Source organism: Mchenga conophoros, linkage group LG1 (genome assembly GCF_057382185.1).
Source record: "Mchenga conophoros isolate Kocher_MC1m ecotype Shallow Benthic linkage group LG1, M_conophoros_male_GT1.1, whole genome shotgun sequence".
Taxonomy (NCBI): domain Eukaryota; kingdom Metazoa; phylum Chordata; class Actinopteri; order Cichliformes; family Cichlidae; genus Mchenga; species Mchenga conophoros.
The window spans coordinates 37389122-37395912 of record NC_140526.1 but is presented as its reverse complement, the minus strand read 5'-3'; positions in this window follow the sequence as shown (position 1 = coordinate 37395912).

Here is a 6791-nt window from a genome sequence, read left to right as displayed (position 1 = left end):
CTCATGCAGGCCGAGACGCCGATGAAACATAAATTAGAATAACACTTTGAACCATCAGATTTGGATAAATAGGTTCAATGCTTAGTTATTAGGCAATAACTAAGCAGTGCCATGAACGGTGCAGATACAATAGCTACATATCCGCTAATTAGTGCTAAGCAACAGAGACGTTTTACTGCAAAACAGTATACTGATGAGGTGGTGAGGCATTTCTCCAAAGACAGCACTGTCACTGTGATCACGACCTGATGTTAAAAGTGTGTGAAATTTTCACTGCTAGATGTCAGTAATGTAGTTAACTCAGTTCTGTTTTCTTATCCTTCCCAATTAAAGTGTGTGTAATCCTAGCTATGGTGGCTGCTAAGGGACAAATATGTCTCAGTCAACCCGGAGAGATCAAAAACACTAAATTTAGACACACCTTATAACGTCGTCGTAGCTGGCCAGCGTGTTTGTATTACTGCTCGAGTTTTTTCCTGTCAGTCGAAGGCTCTCGGTGAGAAGCATCCATGTCTATTTACTGTGTAAAACCTGGTGAACGGAGCCCAGAACAGGCTGAATCAGAGAAGCTCACTTTTGACTGATGGCAGCCATGCTGAGGTGAGTTGTTGAAGATGACTACGTCAGAACTCGGAAATTCAGTTCCCAGTCAGAAGTGTTTTTGTGGGATGCCCCCTCGACTTGGTTTTCCCACTTGGAAAGTCAGCGCAGCCCTGCATACCCAGAGTTCACGATCCAAGATGGCGGCACAGAACGTAAACAGCAGTAAAACTGTAAACGATCTGCTGCTGTTGTGTGTTTGTGACTCGTTAAATAAGCTATACAGAGAGCTCCGAGCAGGCTGTCCATGAATGTGCTGCAGGAGTGTTTGTATAAATAAGAATTGCTCAGCTTTGCCAGTGATACCTGAATGACTCTACCTTGCTAAGATCCAAAAGAAATCCTGTTTGATTCACTTTCTGTTGATTCCAGAGACCCTGGAATCAACAGAAAGTGTTGGTAAGTGCTGCTGTATTTGAGCATGAACCTTAAAAAGGCGGTTAATGCTATAAAATCCTCCAATGTGGCTGAATTACAGCAACTCTGCAGAGACGAATGTGCCAAAATTCCTCCACAGCCAAAGACAAAACGCTTGACTGATAAGTTATTAGGATGAGAGGGAATCACTTTTTCACACGGGGCACTGTAGGTTTGGATATTTCCCCCTTCATAATAAACACCTTCATTTAGGAACTGCATTTTGTGTTCACTTGTGTCATCATCATGATCATCTGAAACATTTACGTGTCACAAACATACAAAACAAATAGTAACTCAGGGCTTTTTCAGCCCACTGTATGTGGTTAGGGACCGGCCACATACACAGCACGTGATTAGTCTGAGATGTCCTTCCACTGTATTAAATATGTTGGATGGAACGTGGTGGCTTTCACAAACCACAAACTCACTCCTATATATAATTATTAGATGTAATTAGTTTGTTGGAAGATGTAACTACATACTATTTTATGTACAGCATCCTTTTTTCTTTTAACTGACCTCAAAAAATACTCAAGTGAACCGTAAAGTTGTTACATTGTATTTATATATATTTATATTTGTGATGTCAGATATGAATGGGAGACAGAGTTGTCTTCAGGTCTGATCAAACATTTCCAAGTCTCTGCTTGAGCTCTACTACAACATAATGAAATCATTAATCAGTCCGTTGTGTTTCACCAACATTCATTTCATTCATCAGCCACGTGCACACCTGTGAAGTTGTTCTTTGTACCTCATTTGACTCAGACTTTAATCTAACAGCTACTCGTTCAAGAAGCATCTAAAGAAGCAGTGCCTGTCTTTTAATCTGCTGCTCATACTTCTCCCATATGAAATATGAAGTGCTGAGCTCTCATTATCTCCTCATCATTTCAAATGTTGATTTTTCTCCTTTACCATGTAAAAAAAACCTCTGTTTCTAAAATGTTGACTTTTCACGAGCTAAAAATAGCCTCGCTCGCTTTCAGCTTGACTGCCAGCCTTTTCTTCAAAAGAAATAAAGATGAGGATGTTGGGACTTGTGTAATTTATATCATGTTTCAAATTAAACTTGTCACATAAATATGCAGAGATGCCATAACGAGAGCTCTCACTCTGTTCCAGGACAGGGCAACGCAGTTGATATGAATGATAAGCAGAAGAAAAACATCAATGCCTGTGGTCTAGCTCTGATTGTGTTTCCCACAATCAGTTTGTTTTGTGTAAACTGGGAGTTTGGTGTGAAGGGAAGAGCAGAGAGCTCAGGTCTCCGTCTATCTGCAGAGCCCAGCCTTAATTACACACACCAGTACAAGTGCCGCTGAGCTGTCTCGTTAACAAAGAATATCTCCTTTCCGGAAAACACCTCAAATGGAGATCTGAGGAGGAGGAGGAGGAGAGGAAGGAAAAAAGGAAAATGAGATGACATAAGAGCATCGCGTCAGAGCTAATCTCTATTTATCTCGCTATCACACATCAGAATGTCTTCCCAGCGCTGGTTTTTGATTGGTCATCAGATGGCATACCAGCCCGCTCTTGCAGTGAAAAACGATCAGGGTCGGGTCGAGTGTTAACTCCAGTCGTGACTCATCACTAATTGCTGCATCTTACAAGTCATCTGTGTGAAATAAGAGTGTGATTAATGAGCATCATTACTCGAGCGGTGTCAAACAAATGTGATATAAAGTCAGTTTTTATGACATAAAGCCAGCAGCTTGAGTTTGACTCCACTGTTGCCTCTAATTTCATGAGCGAGTGAGTCATCGGTGTGTCTAACTGCCATTTGTGGGGCTTCAGGTGCAGGAATATGAAGAAGCATCAGATACAACATAAACATTTAAACACCAAAAGAAGTTTTAAGTAACCAGAGTACCATTGATCTACTGCAGACTGATTTAGACTGCATGTCAATGCATTAAGGGCATATTGTGTTATATAAATGAAACACGAGTTCATAATCGACTTCACTTTGAAATATACAGACACCTTTATTTTGTTCTTGGATACTGAGTCATGTTCATGCATCCAACATGTGGGCTCGAGGTATCGCGGGTGAATGTCTGTAACATATGTGAAATGAAATATATGTACATGCTTTTGAAAACATTAACTTCAAAGTTTCTTGATTTGTGTGTGTAACCTCAGTATGCACTCATACTGTGGGGTTTTAAGCACTTTAAAACATCATGTAAAGTGGCTCCAGGATACTTTACAATCAACAATTGTTTGTTTTTTCTGTTTGTTTTAGTGAATTCTGGCAGATCTTCACTGATTTCAGCATTTAGAGTAAAACACAGTGTAGCACAGCTGTGTGGAAACCTTTTTTGTTTTTTGAAGTTAGCTACCATCAGATGAACCCACATTTGATGCTGTGCAAACGCCTGAAGTCGTCGTTCATTTAGCTGCAGCAATTTACTGAAAAATGTTCACACACGGAAATATAGCATAGATGACAAAAACACAACTTTTTGAAGAGCTGGAAAGTCAGTATTTGGTGTGACAACCTATATTCTTCTTTTCTGATCTCTGTCTTCCTGTAGGACGCTCAGAGCTCCACTCTGACTGCCTTTCATTCCATGCTCTGTCACGATGATCCCACACTGCTTCAGTAATGTTGAAGTCTGAGCTGTGGGGAGGCCAGTCCATGACTGATAGTCTTCCCTGATGTGTTTTTCTAATCAGGTATGCACAATGGCAATGTGTTTGGTTGCAGGGTGGAGATCCCCGACACTTTACAGATCTGAGCATACGACACTGCTGTCATAATTCATTTTCATCTTCAACAAACCCCCAAATGACAGAGCCTCCATGTTTACAGGTGGTTGATTTCACTCCTGATTTGAACCGTTTGAACTTTGGTTTTTCTGATACAACACCAGTTCATCTCATGAGTTAGGTGCACGTTTTATGCTTATAGATCCATGTTAAGTGGCCACTGTAAATGGTCAGTTACAAAGACTGTGCTGAAAATGATTGTAAAATTAGTCAAATAAAAACTGTAAAATACCTGAAGCAGAAATAAAAAGTGCCCAGCCACTCAAGACTTTTGCACAGATCTGGTGATGGTTGTGACCAAAGCACGGACAAAGTTAATAGTGGACTTACACTTACCAGAACACAAATCACTGACAAAGGATTGCTAAGCTTATTTGTTGGATGAGAAAATATCTGAGTGTAGAATTTAAGGGAGGTTAAGCACACAGTGAGCCATAGAAATGCTCCGACATCACAGACACATTTAACGTGTTCAGTTCAGTGACTTGAATCAGCTGAGGTAAAGCCCAGCAGACAGCTACTCTACGTGGACTGACACATTTTTAGAATAACCCTCGAATGACCGTTAGAGGAGCCGTTTCTGTTGCCTCCACTCTGGCTTCATTTTGAGCCCTGAAGGCTGCTGTGACATAACACTTTAATAAAAGTCTGCAGCTTGTTTTTACTTCTCCAAACATGCTATAAAATCCCATCTTGAAGGTTTTCTTCAACAATCATGTCACCTGGTAAACAACCATCCTAAAGCTGGAATCAGGCTTTAACAAAGGTTTGGGTGATGTTAACAGCAACACTTCACCCAGTTCTTTTGATTCCTCAGAGACCAAACACTGCTCAGTAGACCATTTAACACTTTATTACTTCTAGAAGGGAGATGCGTCCTGCATGACACGCTGCTGCAGATCTCAAAATGCTGGTGTGCCCCTGATAGTTTTATTACAGAAGCTCTCTCATTCTAGTCTAAACAACAGTGTCTCAGTAACTTTCCACCAGAGATGGTCCCCTCTTATCTACTTTTTCCCAGGCAACCGTGAGCGAGAGTCTGCAGCTTTCTACTCCCCTGTGTCCACTTAATACTACTACATGACTTTATAACACTTATAAATAAAAAAGCATAGCAATATTGAAGCACTGCAAATCATTTTATCTCAACAGTGATTAGATCAGAACAAAATAATAAGCCGTCCTTGCTCTGTCGAGACACTTACAGGTCAACTGGAGCATCCTACAGCTGACTCCAAGAGTCAATCATCTTTGCACCAAGTGTGACAAGAGTGTGTTTAACACAGCAGGAGGCAGCTCTGGTGTTCACACCATGGTCATAATTATCTGACAGACGGTTTTCTGTAGCAGTAACCTTGAACAGTAACAACACGGCCCAATTAGACATGACTCAAAGAACACGCCACTTTTCCTGTGTCCTGGAGCAAGACGTGCAGGTCAGCCTTAAATAAAATCTTAAAGATTCAAAAGCGAGCTCCAGCAAATGTCCTCGCCTCTTTTTGTTATCATTTGCTATTAAACAGCTTTGACTGCCTCCTGTCACAATGACTCTCCTCACTCGATCTGTCACATTGGTATTTTTGCATTTCACACAATGTCTGTAAAATGTCCTTATTTGACATAATCTGTATCATTAACATAGGGAGTATCTGTTGCAAAGCTGTGTGGGTGGAGGAGATGATTAATGCAAAGCCTGTCAGTTCCCACCATGAAATCATAATGCTTGGTCCCTTAAAGGCTGCCCGGTACACTAAAGACACAGGATGTTTCGAGCGTGGGCAGCAGAGTCTGTTTTAAACTGTCTGTCATGTTGCAGAACATTTCAAGCGTGTTAAAGGGATGATGAAGCAGCTTTGATCTTCCCTCACTGGGATTAATATTTCAACTTTTATGAAGTGCAAAAAAATGTTAAAGAGCAAAATATCAAAGGAGAGAGATAATAATGACATTGCATGAATAATAAAGTATTCATGAGGGAAAGCGTCGTACTCCACCTTTTTCTTTGGAACCGAGAGGACAAAAGGCACAGCTCCGAGTTCACTGGATCGGTAAATAACATATACAAGTTCAGTCTGTCAGCCCAGCATCCTTCAGATTCGCTCTCGTGCGTCACTGTGAGGTAATTGAGGGTGTGGGTTCGGGACCTTTCTGCTTCTGTCTGCCTACACGGCGTACATTTGTCCTTGAATAATGCACACTATTCTCTCTGCTGTAATTGCAGTGTAGAGAAACAGTGACGGCTTTTTCGTTTGGCTTTTTTTGCAGCAATGATTTCCCCTCATCTCTGCAGCTTCTCTGCATGTGTGTGTTTTAGACTCATGCATACAGCTGCAACGCGTCTATAAAATCTCATCATTAACTGCACTTTAAAGCGTTTCTGTCCTTTGGAGTTCACGGCTCGTAACATTTACGCCGAGTCTGGTTAGGACTTTTAGAACCTTTTAATCTGAGCTGATTAATTATTAGCCTGTTAATCAATTAGTCCACAATTAACCAGAGTAATTAGAAAACGAGTCAGCAACAAGCCTATTGCTCAAAAGTTTGTGAGTACTTTGAAATGTCCTAATTTGTGAACGATTTTTTAAAATAATATTGAACTGACAGAAACATTTATGATTTCTAATGAAATACCTACAGTGCAATTGCAGCAGCACATTATGTTGCATCATTAGAAAAACCCTGTGAGACACACCTGAATACTGCAGTAAATATTAAAGCAGCAATAAAACGTTGTTACTGAGAGTGTGAAGAATCAGCCTTTGTTGGTTTCACAGCACTTTTGCACGTTTGTTAATGAACCAAAGTGTTGAACAATACTGTCACATTTTCGGACTTGGTCACAGCAGATGGCCCCGCCACTCCCTGAGCCTGGTTCTGCCGGAGGTTTCTTCCTGTTAAAAGGGAGTTTTTCCTTCCCACTGTCGCCAAAGTGCTTGCTCATAGGGGGTCATATGACTGTTGGGTTTTTCTCTGTATGTATTATTATAGGATATACT